The sequence below is a fragment of the Mirounga leonina genome, unplaced genomic scaffold, assembly GCF_011800145.1.
Source record: "Mirounga leonina isolate KUSES-001 unplaced genomic scaffold, KU_Mleo_1.0 Mir_168, whole genome shotgun sequence".
Taxonomy (NCBI): domain Eukaryota; kingdom Metazoa; phylum Chordata; class Mammalia; order Carnivora; family Phocidae; genus Mirounga; species Mirounga leonina.
This window is the reverse complement of record NW_023270426.1, coordinates 49,766,721-49,785,296: the sequence shown is the minus strand read 5'-3', so window position 1 is coordinate 49,785,296 and position 18,576 is coordinate 49,766,721. Positions and strand designations below refer to the sequence as shown.

Sequence of the window (18,576 nt, the reverse complement as noted above, 5' to 3'; positions counted from 1 at the left end):
TTGAATACCACCCCCCAACACACACACACATCCCAAAATTCATCCGTGGAAACCCTGATCCCCAGTGCGGAAGTACCTGGAGGCGGGGCCTTTGGGAGGTGATTAGGTTTGGATGAGGTCGTGAGGGTGGAGTTCCCATGATGGGATTAGTGTCCTTAGGAGATGAGAAAGGGAGACCAGAGCATGCCAGAGAGAGAAGGCTGCCATCTGCAAACCTGGAAGAGGGTTCTCACCAGAAACCAAACCTAACAGTGCCTTGATCTTGGACTCGCAACTTCTAGAACAGTGAGAAGGAAATGCGGTTTAAGTCACCCAGTCTGTGGCATTTTGTTATAGCAGCTTGAACTGACTGTTACACAGGTGTCTGTTGTATTTCAGAAAATTTAAGATGACCTTTACTTGCTAAGAAAGTAAAGTAGTTTTGTGTGCATCTATAAAATACCAAGTACAGTTAAAGAGGTATGTTACCTGCATGTTTTCTTAGTTAAACTGTAATACCTTCAGCTAGGTCAAGAGCAAGTACCCAACTATGACTGAGACTTGCCAGGTAAGAAAGGAGAACCTCACTGTATTTTGACTTTTCCTCCTGTGGGTTTGTTCTGATTTGGATTTAATCCCATGTTTGTTGATTAAGTGGTGTTTTGGAGACTATTTAAAAAATATTTTAGTCAAAATTAAGTAAGACTTCTGAGGTGTTGACTTGGATGAATTTTTGAGGTTCCATTTAGGACAGTGCAGCCCAACTAGCTTTTTTTTTTTTTTTTAAGATTTTATTTATTTATCAGAGAGAGAGAGAGAGACAGAGGCAGGCAGAGGGAGAAGCAGGCTTCTTGCTCAGCAAGGAGCCCGATGTGGGACTCGATCCCAGGACCCTGGGGTCATGACCTAAGCCAAAGGCAGACGCTTAACCGACTGAGCCACCCAGGTGTCCCGCAGCCCAACTAGCTTTTAAGCTCTTCACGTGGCTTCTACAGAATTCTGTAGTCAGTTAATGGTATTTGAATGAAGAATGTTGAGGGTTTCAGCGGGTCCATAGCAAACAATGTGTAACACCTACCGAGGTGACATTAGCAATAAAAGCCGTTCTTGTGTCTTCTGTATGGACAGAGAGTGGTTCCCGAGGTGTCACCAGGTTTCCTGGCTTTTGGCCACTTCAGGGTAATACACTGGGGATTTGCAGCCCAGGCTAGTGTATGAAGCTAGGATGTTATAACGGTAAATATGGGGCCTTTAAAAAAAAAGCACTCCCGGGGTGCCTGGGTGGCTCAGTCATTAAGCGTCTGCCTTCGGCTCAGGTCATGATCCTGGGGTCCTGGGATCGAGCCCCACGTCGGGCTCCCTGCTCAGCGGGGAGCCTGCTTCTCCCTCTCTCTTTGCCTCTCCCCCTGCTCATGCTCTCTGCTCTCTCTCTGTATCTCTGTGTGTCTCAAATGAATAAAAATAAATAAATAAATAAAGCACTCCCTGTTTGTGGAACTAAGGATATTTTGGCGTGGGCTGAGTATCTCTAATCCTACAAGTGCACAGACTTGCAGGGATCCCTGGATGGCTGGACGTGAGCTGCACACATGTTTGTGGATCCCAGGTCTCTATTACCAATTGCTCCCCTACACCCTTTCTCCCCACACTGATTTTCTCCCCTTAGAGAGACCTCTGTGTGAGGACACGGTGAGAAGGCAGCCATCTACAAGACAGGACGGAGGCTCCGAATCTGTAGGTGCCTTGAGAACTTGTACTGGGAAAATTAACTTTTGTTTTCATGTCCACGAAAAAGAGGCTTATCTGCCTGTTTTTATGAAGTTACCATATGGCCCTGGAGGGCTCTTGCTGTTAATTTGAATTTCATTCATTTGTGGAATAATTAAAAGTGTGCAAAATAGACGCCAGTGAATGCTTGTTAAATTTGCAGGCATGCTGTTTGATCTGTGCACACTGTGAGTGCCCTTACTGCTGTGGATCTAGGGTAAGACCAGTGGGGGTTACGGACCATTGTCAGGCTGTGGAACCAGCAGGGACACCTCCCCTCACCCTTGCTTGCTTAACTGGGTTGCCGTTGAAGGGAAGGCTGGTAGCCATAGACAGACTGGAAGGATGGAGACTAAACTTCTAACTCTTTATGTTGGGCTAGTGTGATTTCAAGTGACTATTTTCTTTATTTTCCTATTTTTCAGATTTTCTGTAAATATCATGTTACTTTTAAAATCAGAGCAAAACAGTTGGTGGGTTTGTGTGTGTGTCTGCAAATGGTTTTGGCCACAACACTGTACATCTCTTTAAATCTGTGGTGCATCCATTATAAAGCAGGTTTCTGCTTTAAAAGAGAATTGCAATTCCTGTTTGTTGTAAACATAGTTGCTTATGATGGGAGGCTGGGAATACAACCAGGACTAGGGGCTGTGACCCACAGCCAGAGTGGGGCAGCTTCCTCTGAACTATAGGCAAGAACCCACTTCTTCCCCTATATTTTCTATGTTTTCATAAACATTGTAAATGTGATTTGAGAGGTGTTTCACTTTTATAGCTAAGTGTATAAATGTTTTTCTGATTGGTAAGAACTCTTGAATTAGATCTGTTAAGTACTCATTTAAATATGTACTATACTGATATGTTAGGTTTCTTTCTTTTTAAAAATTGTTTCAGTGTTCATTTTAACCTCAACCAGCAGTGAGATCTTAAATATCCCTTTAGCAGCAACCTCTCCACATGCCTGGAAAATTAGAGGGGCTCTTTTTCCTCTACTGATTCTATTGTTCAGCATTTTCTTTCTTTCCACACTGAGCTGTGTTGTCAAGGGCACCTGGAGTTCAAGCTTCCTTTCTCCTGGGGCAGGCTGCAGTTGGGCTGAATTTCACATGTTGTTTTCCAGTTTTCAGGCAGTTAGCCAGTTGTTTAAGGATGGTTGTCACTGTGTGGACAGTAGCTTCATTTAATGCTTAGGTAAGTGGTGCATACGCTTATTCAGGGCAAATTAACCTCTTAAGATTTTAAAACTTTCTTTTTTCTCTTGCCCATAGAGACCAAATTTTCTGAAATTAAAAATAATGGATTGGATAGTCTGGGAACTGCAAGCTTACCAGTAAGCAGTCTTTTAGTCTTCATAAATGACTACCACTTGTGTATTCAATATAGACTTAAGAAAAACATGGGTCACAACTTTAAAAACAGTCTAAAATCCCATCCAAGTTTTTAAATGGCTGTCTAGATGATCCTACATAGAGAAGTATGTCTAAGCAGATACTTACACTCTGTCATTTGCTCATTTTTATAGTAGTCCTTCCAAGGTTCTTTTGTATTGGGAGCTCATCGTTTGCCAACCTAATTACTAATTCTGCGTGGATTTATGCTGTACTATGTAGTGTAGTGCACTGGCTTAAACAGGTGACTGTAGGTCTTTTTGATCTGAATCCTTTTGGTAAATGAGTGTGCTTAGGGTGTCTGGTCTGCGTATGTGTTTTTTCCAGTTTGTGCTGAGGTCTATAGTTTATTTCTCTATTAGTAAAGAAAGGGCAGCATCAAAGGGAGCTAAGCCAATATGTGGAATGTTTTTAACTATAACCCGAAGCCTAGAAGAGCTGTAGCCAGGGAAAGAGGCCACACTTAATTATAAGAACCCAAGTGGTGGTGGTGATGAAAAAGTGTGACAGGCTGTGTATTCACCTGTGTGGACAGGTGGCTGGGGGACTGGCGAGGATAGTCTGATGAGCTTTGCTGCAGATGGACCGCTGCTTCCCTTGGGCGGGAAACCAGACTCATGGACCCTAAGATGACGTGAGCTTTCTTGGCAGCTACTTTAGTCAACACAACTGGCATGTTTTTAAAACATTTTAAAATGAGAAGTGCCAGTTAGATTTCCTCTTGCTTATATGTGTGTGTGAGTTCTTTTAAAAATCTTGACCATGGGACTTCCCATCAAAATGTCCAGATAATTTTGGATTCAGACCTGCTCATCTGTCATGTCAGCCATCCTCTGGCTGCGTGTTCTGTTCCTCGACATATTCTGCTCATCGGGCATGGAAGTTCTTTGAGTTACTTACTGGTGCTGCTCTGTTAAGCCTCCCCTTGTCATTCTTCTGAGTCCTCTTAGTAACCAGGGGTGTGTCAGCCTTTGTAGGCAGCCAGAGGGTAGAGGGTTGGAGTCTGTGCCAACGAACAAAGGAAGCTAATCATACTCATGACCTTGTGCTCATTAACACTGTGTTGGAACCAGGAGAGCCAGCGTTCCATGGTACTGTTTGACTTTGGATTGTCTCTGTTGATTTATGGCCATGGGGTCCATAGTTCAGCCTTCTAAGGAATATAAGAGCGAGGTGAGAATGTAGGAGATTATCAGTACTTATTGCCTCTTTCTAACTCCTTAAAAGTTGGGCTTTGAATTATCAGCTAGTTTTGGACCCTGCTGATGGTGATTTGGTCCCAGGACTAACCAAGACTGATGAGAGTGTGAGGGAAGAAGGCCTCTGAGAGTCTGGAGCATTCGTGGGTAAGCTGATGACCTGGGTGTTCCACAGGTGGGCGTAAAAGTCTCACATTGGCACACTCAAACTTCAGCGTGCACAAGGATTACCTGGATCTTGTTACAATGCAGATTCTGCTTCAGCAGGCCTGGGTGGAGCCTGGGATTCTGTATTTCTACAAGTTAAGCAGCTGACTCTTGGTTTCGGCTCAGGTCATGATCTCATGGTGGTTCTGTGGAAAACACTTTGAGTAGCCAGCCTTCCCCAAAGCTGGGACATGAATAAGACTATGAACTAGTCAGCTGGAGGCTGAAACCTGTAAAGTCTGATAACCAGGAGGCACCTGTGGAGTCTGACTTTGGATGGGTTGCCTGCCACTTAGGGCTGGTCTCTGTTGGGATGAGACTGAGGGCCCTCAGCCTCGTCACTTCCATTAGGGTCTGTAATGACCACCAGGAGCAGCTGTGTAGTGTTTACCTTTAGTCCTTAGGGCAGGGAGGTTCTAAAGGGTCATTTTAGGTGGGATATGATTAACTTAAATGGCAGGTTTTGTTTTTGCTAAGTTTTAGTTAAATTGATTTCCTCAATACATGTTGACTGTATTCCATAATTTAATTTCATTAATTTATTTTTTTAAAGATTTATTTATTTAGGGCGCCTGGGTGGCTCAGTTGGTTAAGCGACTGCCTTCGGCTCAGGTCATGATCCTGGAGTCCCGGGATTGAGTCCCGAATCGGGCTCCCTGCTCGGCAGGGAGCCTGTCTCTCCCTCTGACCCTATCCCCTCTCATGCTGTTTCTCGCTCTCTCTCTCAAATAAATAAATAAATAAAATCTTAAAAAAAAAAAAAAAAGATTTATTTATTTATCCAAGAGAGAGCACGAGAGAAAGCAAGCACGCACGTGTGCATGCCTCTGTGTGCCCACACATTGGGACAGGGGCAGAGGGAGAGAATCTTCAAGCAGACTCCCTGCTGAGTGCGGAGCCCTTGACAGCACTTGATCTCACCACCCATGAGATCATGACCTGAGCCGAGACCAAGAGTCAGCTGCTTAACAGACTAGATAAAGTCTTTACTAGATAAAGTCTTTAACTAGATAAAGAAGGCTCTAACTAGGGGCGCCTGGGTGGCTCAGTTGGTTAAGCGTCTGCCTTCGGCTCAGGTCATGATCCCAGGGTCCTGGGATTGAGCCCTGCATCGGGCTCCCTGCTTGGTGGGGAGTCTGCCTCTCCCTCTGGCACGAAACCTGCTTCTAATGTAGTTTAGGCATAGACCCCTCCTCTGAGGTTTTGACTTTGTAAGACTGGAGAGGGTCCTGGGGATCTGTATTTTTTTAAACAAAGCGCCTAGGTAGCTCTTATGGTCAGGCAGGTTCTAGAAACACCAATGTAGAGAAACATTGATTTAGAAACCCATCTATCTGAACCTGCAATGTTGACTGTGTCTGAGGGATGCCCTTACATGTTCTTTTCTTGGCCTCTTGGGTACTGGTTTCTGTCCCTGTGGAATCACTTTTTTATCTTGACACATGCTTTTATTCTTACAGAGAGGCCCTTATCTTGGATGGGACCAAATCAGAGAGTCCTTTTTCAACAATGTAAGACATCAGTTCTGTGAAGCTGTTATTTTTAGGAAGGTTTTATGGACACTGACTATTAAGTGCTTTTGGGCATTCTTGGAAATACTGGGCTCTAAGCTTTGGACCTCTATGGAGAAGTCTAAGGAATGTCCTGCAGCTGACTTTTCCCACACCCTCTCCCACTTTGGTTTAGACAGACAGCTGGGGATAACGAGTGTCCCCTTTCTAAGTAGAACGCTGACTAGAAATGGATGAGGAAGGGTCCCTCATCCTCCACAGACCAGTTTGGTTCTGATCCAGATGAACTGACAGATTGAGGAGTTGGGCTTTCCATACCGTTATATCAACATTGACCTTCCTCTCTACAAATGCAGGGTCCATCTCAGCCCCACCCTAGAGACCAAGTCAGTTTAGGAAGCGGATATAGTAGGAAATGGCTTGTGTGTTGGTTGGTATTGGAGGGGTGGAGAAAAGGCTTCTTCCCTGGTGCTTGTGACACTGTTACATTTCCATCAGAAGCTACAGTAGAAGCAGGCTTCATGCCAGAGATCTGTGGTTATTTGAACCTTTATGACTAGTGATGTCCTGACGGGTACACCTGTAATATCTGGCAGGGAGATCCCTGTAAGGGTGGTGTGAACCATGGTCATGAGATGAAGGACATTCCTGCTATGTCTCAAATTGTGTATGGCGGCATCAAAGTCCCCAGGAACTGCTGAGTGGGAGTCACTAACTGATCTATTAAAAATTTAAAAATGAGGTGAATTCACTTAACTGTTGTGCCTAAAATTCTATCATTAGAGAAATTTGGGTGAAAAACTCTCTTTAAACCTCTTCTTCAACATGTAAACATCTATAGGACAGAGAACACATTTCTTATTTATACCTTCCCAGGAATAATTTCATAAAATGCTTCTCAAAAGCAGTTAGCTAAGATCAGGGTATGAAGAGAGTGGACTCTGACTTGACGAGGTGAAGTGTGGCTCCTGGACAAGGAGAGCAGTGGCACAGGGGAGAGCTAGAGGCCGCAGGCATGTGGGGCAGCTCACCAGGAGCCAGGGCGAGCTGGGAGGGCACTGGGCAGAACTGGTTCTTGTTCACTGTGTGTGTGGCATATTTCACATATACTTGACCAGTTGCGATGAAAAGCCAGGCGATTTATATAAGAAAATTAAGATTAAACATCATAAATGTAGTTGGGATTATTTTGTGCTTTTTTAAAAGTCTGTTTAGTTTTGAGAGAAAAGCTTGGGAAATGATTCAGTTTCTGTACCTGCTTAACAGGTGAATTTGGCCAGTGGGAGAGACCTTCCTTTATGTAGAGGCTTTTTCCCAGTCCGTTTTGAGAAGGGCTTGACTCTTCTGAGACCCCATGCCACCTAGAAAGTGTGCGTTAGCGCCCGCTTTCTCTCCCTCATTTGCAAAGAATAGTTTATAGCTGGTGGCTGAACTCTGAACTTGGACATCCTATTACCAAAGCCAAAGCTTGTTTGAGTGGTACAGTGTGTTTTCAGAATAGTATGATGATGGGTTGGGAGATTACATTTGCCCCTGCTGGCTGAGTAAGCCTAAACTGATAGAGGAGTGATACAGAAGTACATCCCAGGGACCAGAACTCTGGAAACTTTTATGAAGACCAACCCAAACCCTCACTGACAGCCATTTCTTGCCCCTGCCGCCCCCAGAGTCTCTGCTCTGTCTTTAGATTGGGCTTAGTGCCCCTAATTGCAAGATTCACAAGATGTTCCTTCATGCTCTTGGGCAAGGTCTTGAGATAAAACACACAGAAAATGAATCCATTCTATTACAAATTAAATACCTTGGTCTTCAAGTGGTACTGGTTTCCTGGTACCCAGGAAAGGTGGGAACACACAGCCTGTGAATATTGGAAAGCGTTGAGAACCATCTATACTGCCTCCTGTGCTGTGACCATGAGCTTGCTCTGTGACCTTGGACAAGTCATTTTACCGTTTGGGCTAGAGAAGGTAAGGGGATGAATCTAGGCCTGATTATTCTTATTCTAGGTGAGTCTCTATGTCTGTGTGTTCAGTCATTTATTCAACACAAGCTTATTGAGCCCCTCAGGGAGCTGACAGTCTGGTAGGGGAGATCGCAGAACAGTCGTTACCTTTTTTGTGGGTAGTGAGGTGTGCAGTGCAGGGTGGAGAGGCCACGTGGGACGTGTAAGAGGCCTTTAGAAGGTGTAGGCACCACATGCCCAGAGCAGGTGAGGAGGCTGGAGAGCTGGGGTGTGCGGGCTTAGGGTGCAGCCTAGGGAAGGCGCTAGGGATTCCTGGAGCATTGCTTGTGCCCCTGGTCCACATGTGTTTGCTTGACCTGCTAGGAGATCCTGTAGCTCAGCCACCCTCGCTGTGGCGTGGCCAAGAGGGGCAGACTCTGGAAGCTGAGTGTGGTTGGGGCATGCAGTGTATCACCATGATCCGAGTACTGTTTTTATGTTTTGGACCCCATTTTTCCCCTTTTGTAAAGAAAAGCAAGAGCAATAGAAACATAAGAATGTGAGGATTTGCCAGCTCCTTACAGAAATACACTTTTTGTTGGGGGGGAGGGGTAATTTTTTCTTTCTTAGAGATGATAGATATTCAAAGAGAGAGGCAGCTGAATTGAGCTATTCTCAACCCTGAATTACTTGACGCTCCTGGGCCTTGGCATCACTGTAACCACAGAGGGTGCTCCACGCTCCAGGAAGAAACTTGACCCTCGCATAAAACCACATGGAGCTTTCTGGATGGCCCGTTTCTTTTCTCGAGTGGTCAGATTTTATATCTAGGTGGGAGGAGAAGCATTGTCTGAGAGGAGAAATGTGTGCTCGCTTCGGCGGCTCATACACTAGAATTGACACCATCCAGAGATTGGCCCGGCCTTGGTGCAAGGATGACAGACAAATCTATGAAGCATTCCGTATTAAAAAATGAACGAATGAGGGGCACCCGGCTGGCCCAGCTGGAAGTGCGTGCGACTCTTGATCTTGGGGTCGTGAGTTTGAGCCTCACGTTGGGTGCAGAGATTACTTAAAAATAAAAAATCTTTGGGCGCCTGGGTGGCTCAGTTGCTTAAACGACTGCCTTCGGCTCAGGTCATGATCCTGGAGTCCGTGGATCGAGTCCCACATCGGGCTCCCTGCTCGGCAGGGAGTCTGCTTCTCCCTCTGACCCTCCCGACCCTCCCCCCTCTCATGTGCTCTCTCTCTCTCAAATAAATAAATAAAATCTTTAAAAAAAAAAAAAATCTTAAAAAAAATAAAAATGAATGGATGAATGAATGATTAAGAAAGGGAAGTGTGCATCCACTTTCCTGAAGCTGGAGTTCCCTTTGCCTGCCCCGAAGCAATTGCAGCTTGCAGAAGGGGATGTGGCATTTCTTGGGGAAATGAAATCCTCCTGCAGCGGTGGATCTAGCTGCAGGGCTAGAAGGGGTTCCGAGCATCAACAAAGTCGTGCATTTTCTTGTAAACAAAAATGGACGTTTATAGGGAGTAGGCCAAGCCAGCTCTTCCCTACTCTGTACTCTCCCCCACCCCCGCTCCTGGCACCGGCCCCATTTAGTGCTTACTGCCTTCAGGAAGCATCCGGGTCACCTGGAGGGCTTTTAATAACACACATGGCTGGGCCCCACCCTCAGAGATTCTGAGTTGCTAGATCTGGGGTGGGCTGAGAATTTGCATTTCCAGCACATTTCCAGTTGATGCTGATGCTGCTGGTCTGGGGACCACACTTTGAGAACCACAGTGACACCAGGCACTCCTCTCCTCGACCTTCTGCCGGGTGTGTTGGGACAGGCAGGCTCCAGTCCCAGTGGGGTGTCTGCCTGTGGGGGATTGCCCAGTGCTGGAGGAGCCTCCAGGGAAACAGTGGTTCCCTGGAGTGCCAGAGGGGCCCCAGCCCTAGAGCCTTCTGTCTCCACACAGGGCAGGCATGTGGCATTTGGGGTAGCTGAGTGGGACTCTCATTACCTCCTTCTAATACCTTCTTTTCTGTGGTGTTCCTGGACCGTGCTGCTCTCCTCTGTAAGACCCTTCATAGGCTTGCCAGTGGCCTTAAGGTAAAGTCCAAACTCTCCTAAAATGGTGGCAAGGCATTTTGTGATTCCCTCCCTTTATTGCTTCGTGTCTTGCCAGTTTTCCTCTCGGCCCCAGGGAATACTCCAGCAGTCATTAACCCTACTATATTCTTCTTGCTTCCAAGGCATCCCATTTTGCTGGTGCCTCTGCCTGGCGGGCTATTTGCTGGTCCTCTTAGTCCAGCCAACTCCTGCTTGTCAGACCTCAGCCTGGCCATCCCTGGCTCTGGTGAGCTTCCTTTGACCCCTCTGGGACCAGCTAGGGCTTCAGTAAAGGCTTCACATCACCTTGTATTTTTCTCACTCGGCTCCTGTTGGCTGCATCAGGGTCCTGATTACTGCCTGTTTCTTTCTCTCTCTCTCTGGATTGTAGGCTCCCAGAGGGTAGTGAACCCATCCCATGTTCAGTCATGTGACTCTCGGCGTGGCATTGTTGTTCTGTGAGAAGGATACTGTAGGGGAGGAAACCGAGGCAAGTACGTGAAGTACCTGGCTTACAGTTACCCTTGTCACTGAGTTCCAACACTGGGATTCTAACCCATCTCCCTGACCCAACCCCTCCCCCACCACCAGACTTCCTGCTTTGAGACCAAGGAGACCTAGGCATGGTCCGCAGGTCTTTCCTGGGAGCATTAAAAGACTGCTTGTTCCAAATTAACAAAAATGGCCCTTTCCTGTTGTTTTTCAGGTCAACTGGGAAGCCAACTCTTGAATTCACAGCTGGCTTGTGGTTTTTGCCTCTTGTTAAAGAGCACGCATACAGGTAAGGACCTGCTCATGCTCCGGTGGGCTGTAGGCAAACTAGCCATGATGATGCGCTCTCATAACCACCCAAAGTTCTCATTCATTAAAAAGAAAATCCTTATATGTAGGGTGACATTTCCTGTAAGAAAGCTATGAAGTGGTCCCCTGCCCCTGCTGGGAATTGTGGGGTGAAGGTGTTTCTTGGCTGGCTTTCTCCTGGGCGTTGCTGGTCTTCTCATTACCAACATTCTTTTCTTTGAGCGGGGCTCCCTTCTCCGGTCCATGTGAGTTAGTCCTTTAGGATTCTTTTTCCTCGGGGCGCCTGGGTGGCTCAGTTGGTTAAGCGTCTGCCTTCGGCTCAGGTCATGATCCCAGGGTCCTGGGTTCGAGCCCCGCATCGGGCTCCCTGCTTGGCGGGAAGCCTGCTTCTCCCTCTTCCACTCCCCTTGCTTGTGTTCCCTCTCTCGCTCGCTCTCTCTCTGTCAAATAAATAAACAAAAAATCTTTAAAAAAAAAAAAAGGATTCTTTTTCCTCATTTAAGACCCAGCCCAGATTTCCTATGTTAGTTATCAGACTGTTTCAGCGGGAGGCTTTTTGGAGCCTAGCCTTTCCCCTGGCTTTACAGCAGAACCGATCACTGCCTCTCTGCTCACACAGCACACTCGCTTGCCGGGTGAGCTGGACGTATGTGTTCGTGCACAACTCTTCCCTCTAGTCTGTGAGTTCCTTTGCATGTTTCCTGGCCTGGAACAGACTTTCAATAAATGAACAGATATGTCTGACGAAAAAAAAAGAAAAAACCCTCGTAAGCTCCCCTAAGGCACGGTGACAAGAAAATCATAAACCAATTAAATGATTTGTAGAGTGCCTTTTTGGATTAATTCTATGCCTCTTTGCTCATATTACCATGCATAATTGAGAATTTACCATCATAAGTCAGTAGGAGTTTAGACTCCTCCCCCTAATGAAAAGGATAAGAAGTCAGGTGTTCTCGTGTCATCGTCTTTCTATGGAGTAATAAGTGGTGCTAGGTCGCGGAGCACTAATGTGCTAAATGACAGCCTGTGGCCATGAGCAGCCAGCCCTCTTGGCTGCCCTGGGGGAGACCATTGTCAACCAGACCCCGGGAACGCTGGTCAGCCCTAGGATTGATCATGTGTCCAAATGTGTAGGCAGTAAGGGAGCAAACAATAGACTTGCCCAATTTACAACCTAGAGGAAATAAAAATATTTCTAAGTGGTTTGAGCATTTGTTTTAAAACACAGTTGAGGTTTAAATAAGGTTAGCAGAAAGCTTTTAAATCAGCGCACCTCAGTCTTCCCCAAACTTCTCGGTACGTTGAGTTCTTTGAGATGTGGGCTGAGTGGCTTGATGCCATTTTGCTTCATCCTGTGGGTTGGGAGTAGCAACCCCCAGACTGCTGGTTCACTCGATATTGAAACCAGCATGGGACCTGGGTCTTCACAGGGGAGAATATGGCCTTGAGTCTTTGCTTTTGCCTTCCTCTCCTGCCTTCTCCATGAACACTACTCATTGTTTGGCCTTTCCAGCTGCTTGGGTTAGGTGGGTGCAGCACTGAAGCAAAGAGAAAGGAGTCGCCTTCTGGTTCCTGCATTCCTAGTAGAGGTCCTGGCCAGCAAGTCCCACATAAAAGCAATCAAATAACTGGTTTCCTTTTACCTGGTGCCGAGCCCCAGTTACACAGCTACGTCTGAGAATTTAGTGAAAGACAAGGCAGTACAAGAAATTTGACTCTCAGCTGACCCTATTTATGTTCTTAAAATTTCCTAGGGCTTTGGGTAGAGTGAGGAATTGAGCTTTGCCCAGGAATTTCCAGTCTCCATGGAAGCCAGTTTGTCTATCATACTTGAAAAATAAATTAAGGAAATTAGTTGCAGTTTAAAAGCCCAGATGTTAAGATATGAGTGAGTTTTAGCTTTTTAGTAGGTTTTGGAATCTGAGATATTATTGCCTGTTGTGTGTTGCACTGTTCCTGCAGAAGCCGAATGCAAGGTGGTGGCTGTTTGTCTGGTCTTTACGCCGCCAAACACATGGGGAGTGCTTACCAATTGGCAGGAATTAGCAGCTTATTGAGCTTCTAGGAGATATCTGATTCTCAGAGCGACTCCTGGTTTACAATACAAGTCTAATCTAGTTAGAAAACAAATGAGGTAGGTCAAGTCATCAAGTTCCTGATATGGTCCTCTTCCGCACGGGACACTCACACATGGGTATGCATTCAGACACACTTCACTAGCATTCTCTAGTTGAATCTTGACTACCCCACATCATTCTCAGTAGCCCAAGAAGTGATACAGCTCCTGAATTTACTTAGAGCTTCTGAACTTTGTGTTTGGGGTAGGAGGGGGTTCTTCTTTCATGAAATGTTTGCTGTTTCTAAAGATGGGCCTGCTGGTACCCCAGCAGTAGAATTTGTATATCAGGGTGCACGCGTGCGCACATGTGTGTGTTTAGTATAGCTGTTTTGGAGTGTTGGCCTTGATCCAAAGGCACTGTCCAGCATGGGCCCCTTGTGTCCAGGGTAGACATTTGGGAGCCATCAGACACAGATACACACAGAACATAAATGGCCCATCTCCCCTCAGGTGTCTTTGGTTTTTTGTTGTTGTTGTTTTGTTTTGTTTTCAGGTGAAGCCTTTATCTTTCCTTCTTCTTAAAGAAGAAACAAAGTCTCCAAAATAGACTTTCAAGTTTCATTGCAAAGCTGCACCCAGGAATTGACATCTCTGGGAAGAGTTTGCTCTTTTTCCATGTCCAGGTCACCATCAATGCATCATTTAGGAGCCACTTTGTCCTTTGATCAGGTTGCTTGTCAGCTGTGATTTGTGGCTGGTTTGTCTTATCCACTATAGGAGTTTGTTGTTGATTTCAAAGATAACTTATAAGTACTTGTTTCCAGGAAAAGTTGCTTATAAATGGAAGCTCTTGGACTTCTTTATGAAGAGACTGTTGTTTTGATCACTCTCATGTCCTCTTCAAGAAATGGTTGTTTCCTGTTCCTTCGCATCTTTTTACCTGAGTTGGAAGGAGGCCGTCGGATAACTAGTTAATAAAAGTAACTTTCCCAGATAGGCAAAAGAGAGTGAAAGAGTTTCCTCTTTCATCTTTTTTAATGATGAAGAGTAAATACTCTGCCTTTTAAATGGTTTCGTTTCTCTCGAAAGCATTTCTTACATGGAGCAGTTTCTGAGGCTTCAGGAATCCTGTCCTCTCAGGTCCCTTCTTCAAAGCTGGAGGAAGCCTTGCTTGGCTCCCTTCAGACCACCTCCATTGATGGTTATCTCTCCTCTCCTTTCTGTCCTGACTGCCACGCCTGGTGCTCACTTCCCTGCCTTTCCCCCCAGCCCGCCTGGGGTTGCTGAGGGGTGTCCTCCTCCCCTTCATGGGCCACAAACTAGAAAAGAAAACAAATAACGGAGCTCCCATTGCGGCCCAGCAGGCCGGGGGAAATAGTCCTCGTTCTCCTTGTTCTTGGGTTCAAAGTGCATTTCACATTTTATGGGGGTGATCAGCCCTCCCAAGGTGCTGGTTTGAGGGGGCCTGCGTCTGAGCCTGGTGGACCATTGACCATGCTGACCTCTTCCTTTTGCCTTTCTGGCTGAGTTGACATTAGTGCTCTGAGCGAGAAGGGGCTGCTGCCACTTTGAGCGGAGCTCCGGGCAGGGGTGGAGAAACATCTGATCTTGTTCAAAGGGGCTGTCTCTGAAGCATGAAGATTGAACTGATCATGACCCCACCGTGGGGGACGGAGAAGCGCCCTCTGGAGAACGGGCCTGTCAATTACTAATCCTATTGGCTTCTGGGTCTTCAGGGTCTTATAGCCGTTTAAAAGAGAGAGAATTGGGGTTGGAGGTAATAAAACAGGCCTTAAATTAGTGGAGCAGGGGGTCATTTCATCTAATTTTGTGGTTGTTACTGAGGAATAAAAGGCAGAGGAGCTAATTTCATTAGCCCCTTTGAGGTCTTTATCATGGTGAGATGGCACTTGGGGATGGAGCAGGGCCTCGTGGGCGCCGGCCTTTTCCCTGCCAGGGGCCTCACGGCTGCATTTCCGTGGCTCCAGGGCAGGGCACCACGGCCAGGAAGATAGTTTCTCCTGCTCTACGGCGAGAGTTAGTGACTTAAAGCAGTTGATCTGTGCCCCAGCATACCTCTCCGCCAGACGAGAGAGCTCCTTTAGAATCGGGATCGTGGTGGCTTTTACTTCTGAGGAAGGCTGGCCAGTCACCTGTCGACGTGATTTATTTGGGGCATGATGGTCATCACGTTCATTTGAGCTGAGCAGTGTTCAAAGTGTTAAATCTTAGGGTGGGGAGTTGGCAGGAAAGTGAGAGCTGTACCTTCTTTTTGCTTAGTGCTGTTCTGTTCCTAGCGTATGTTCATGTCTCCCGCTTCCTAGAGCCCTGCTCGGGAGGCACGTATTCCTACCCACGTGGACAAAGAGTAATGTGGGGAAAGGTTCTGGGACTTGTTCTTGGTCTCCCAGGAGGGCAGCAGGGGAACTGGGATTCGATCCTGGATTTTTAACTTGCAAATTAGGTTCCCTGTGATCATTATTGAAGAGACAGAGGAGAGAGAAGGAGGAGGAGAATGATAAAGATTTTTCCAAGAGCAGGAAGAGAAAAGTAGTGGTTAATAGATATTTCTCTGCACCAGCCACCAGCTGGCACCATTCCCCAAGGCAGCCTGGTTTCTTTCTGAAGGGGAGCCAAGTGACCAGGGTGGGCAGGGCAAGGAGGATGGGATGGGTGATTTGTATATCTGACATAGTCATAAAGCATTGAGTCACTTCTGGAATGCCCGTGCATATGATAAGGAAGGACAGTGACATCAGGTGTCCATACCACTGCAGCTTGCTTGTTTATTTCTGGGGCCTAGCTCTTCCCATGTCCATCTGCATTCATACTCTTACTGTCTCATGTCTGATTGCTTTCTTCTCTTCAGCTTCTCCCTCTCTACTGCGTACATTTCTGCCTAATATTGATGAACTTAGCTCTGAGAAACAGAAAACTTCTATTAAAATGTTCTAACAAAGGGCGCCTGGGTGGCTCAGTTGGTTAAGCGACTGCCTTCGGCTCAGGTCATGATCCTGGAGTCCGGGGATCGAGTCCCGCATCGGGCTCCCTGCTCGGCGGGGAGTCTGCTTCTCCCTCTGACCCTCCCCCCTCTCATGCTCTCTCTCTCTCATTCTCTCTCTCAAATAAATAAATAAAATCTTTTAAAAAAAAATGTTCTAACAAAAACCTTAACCACTGTGAAGTGCATTTAATCATAGATTCAGTGTGTAGAGTTCTAATCAAAATCTATTCCCCCCTTGATTCAGGAGCTGATATTTCCCCCTATAAGGTGATAATGGAAACTGGAGGCATCTCCCTTTCTGGTAGATGTGGTGCCCTTGGGAACTCCCTGAAAGTAAAACTCTAGCCAAGGGTTTTCCTGAAATGTTAGCTGAGGGTGATTTTTTTGGGGGGGTGGTTCACTTGGTTCCCTAATGCATCTCCACCTTCTGTGCAAGAATCTTTGCCCTGTAGTACTTAGAGGCAGGAGTCCTGTTGCCTTGGCCGTGTGCTGTTCCTCCCCTTCATTACAGCAGCTAATCAGAAGTTGGCCGTACTTCAGTGCCTCTTAAAAGCTTTTCTCCCTGGCTGTGTCCAGGAAGTTGAAGTGCAGTGTCAGAAATGATGTGAGTTGATGAAGAAGAAATAAACAAACCCAGGCAACATGCGAGGAAGCCCTGGCAGCCTTGCTCCTGTTTTTCTGTAGTTTTGATCTGAAGGAACCAGATTTCCTCTGTGTGGAAGGAATGGGACTGTGAGGGTCCTGTGCCAAGGAGCCTGAGATGTGCATGCCAGTAGGCCTTCTAGTGGAGGGCTCCACGTAGTTGAATCCACTCTGGGGTGAAAACGAGTCGTTTGTGCTTGGCAGAATGAAGATAAGTCACACGTCTGCAGCCTGAGCTATATGTACGTAAAAATAGCATCTGTTCAGGGAAGCAGAACATTCCAGAATGCTTCAGTCCCCTCTTGGCAGTAGAGCAGAATAGGAGAGCTGGAAGGGACTTAAAAGAGCTTATCCAAGTCCTTTGATTTCAGTTAAAGACAGCACATGACTTGCCCAAAAACCCATGAGGGCAGAGGCCCTTGTCTGTCATGCCCATTCAGCTTTATAACTCTGGTCCCTGGCACGGAGTAGGTGCTTACTATGCACTTGGTAGGTGAATGAATGATATAGTGAAGATAGGACTTCTGACTCCTAGTCCAGTGCTCTCTGAGGTATTTTTACAGGCTGAAAAAAGTGTAAGAAGTGGTGCCAAGTAGCTTGTATGTAGATTATTGTGATTACACGTAGATTAGAAAATCCAGACATGGCGAGATTAAACGGATTGCTTCAAGTTGGTGGTGAAGTCGAGGGGAAGACAGGCCTTCTGAGGCGTGGGGGTGGGCGGGAGGAAGGACTGCCATATTGTGTGTGTGAGTGGTGCCCTGTGGAGCGGTGAACCCCCCCCCCCCCCCCAGCCTCCCTGGAGGAATCCAGACACCTGTGGAACAAACAGGCTTGAAGTGGCCCCTCCACCCACGAACAGTACCCATAGCTGGGTCCCCACCCTCCTGTGGCCCGGCACCTTCATTTCCAGAGGGCTCCCTGGGACTCATGGAACTTTTCAGTCTGTTGTGGAAGTGCATGTGTACAAGATGGTGTGGGTGAGACCGGGGGCACGGCAGTGATAAGGAGGAGCACTCGATTCTCTGTACTGACAGATGCCGTGAGCCAGCGAATCAGGGTGGCTGCCACTGCCCAAGCTCATTTTGCAAACTGCCGCGCTGGCTTCTGTCACCGGCCGCAATCGGGGAAACCAGGTCGCTACAGCGTGCTGTACTGAGAAAACCCACAGTGGTTAGCCACGCCGCTGCTTTCTGGCCCATAAAGCAAGGCAGTGCTGCTCCTTTCTCTCCCTGTGAACTTCCCAGTTAACTCACAAAAAAAGATTGACCATTACACGGAGTTTTAAAATTTAGAATGGCTACAGGAGGTTAATTCAAGATTAGAAGTTGCCAAAGAGGGGGCGCCTGGCTGGCTCAGTCAGTAAAGCATGAGAACTCTTGATCTCGGAGTTGTGAGTTGGAACCCCATGTTGGGGGGAGGGTTTACTTAATAAAATTTAAAAAAAATTCTAAAAGTTGCCTAAGAGAATTTGTAAGGTCAAGAATTTTTGTTTAAATTCACAAATACTGAGTGAGGTCATGTTACTGTTTGCCGCTTGGTGAGTTTCATCTACCCCGTGAACCTGGTCCATCTACCCATCCCCCCCTGCCCTCCTAGCCTGGGTGGAGGTGTACATGTCTCTTTAAATTGACCTTTGGGCTTCACCACGTGGCCTTGATGTCCCGGGTGAGTGTGCTTCCTCTGGAACCCTGGGCAACTGACCACTTTCCTTTGGAGTTTTCTTTGCCACCTCAGGGAGAGAAGAACACTGTTCTTTCTGGAAATTCTTCCTCCCTGATGGCCCTTTCACTGGTCCACCTGATTTTGCTGATTGTGACTTCATACGATGTCTCCTCGATTCTTTCCAGGAAACGTGTGGCAGACATCCCATCTCCCGGGGGGGTCATGAGACAAGCGGTAGTCTAACCCTGATTGATGACTACAGAAAGAATCAGCTGGGTTAGCGGCTTCTGTTCCGTATTAAAGAACACAG

The 18,576-nt window shown here is 46.8% G+C and overlaps 1 protein-coding gene across 7 annotated transcripts in view; it reads left to right on the top strand.

Moving 5' to 3' along the window:
- Positions 1-18,576, top strand: part of LHFPL2 (LHFPL tetraspan subfamily member 2) — a 154,080-nt gene that overhangs the window by 5,101 nt on the left and 130,403 nt on the right. For 4 of the 7 annotated variants that reach the window (XM_035014712.1, XM_035014711.1, XM_035014710.1 and 1 more), the window contains exon 2: positions 10,802-10,876. The exons of 2 other annotated variants lie outside the window; for them this stretch is intronic. The gene's annotated coding sequence lies outside the window, so the exon portion shown is untranslated. Of the gene's footprint in view, positions 1-10,486; positions 10,590-10,801; positions 10,877-18,576 lie in introns of all 7 variants that reach the window. One more of the 7 variants, XM_035014713.1, reaches the window with a different exon arrangement.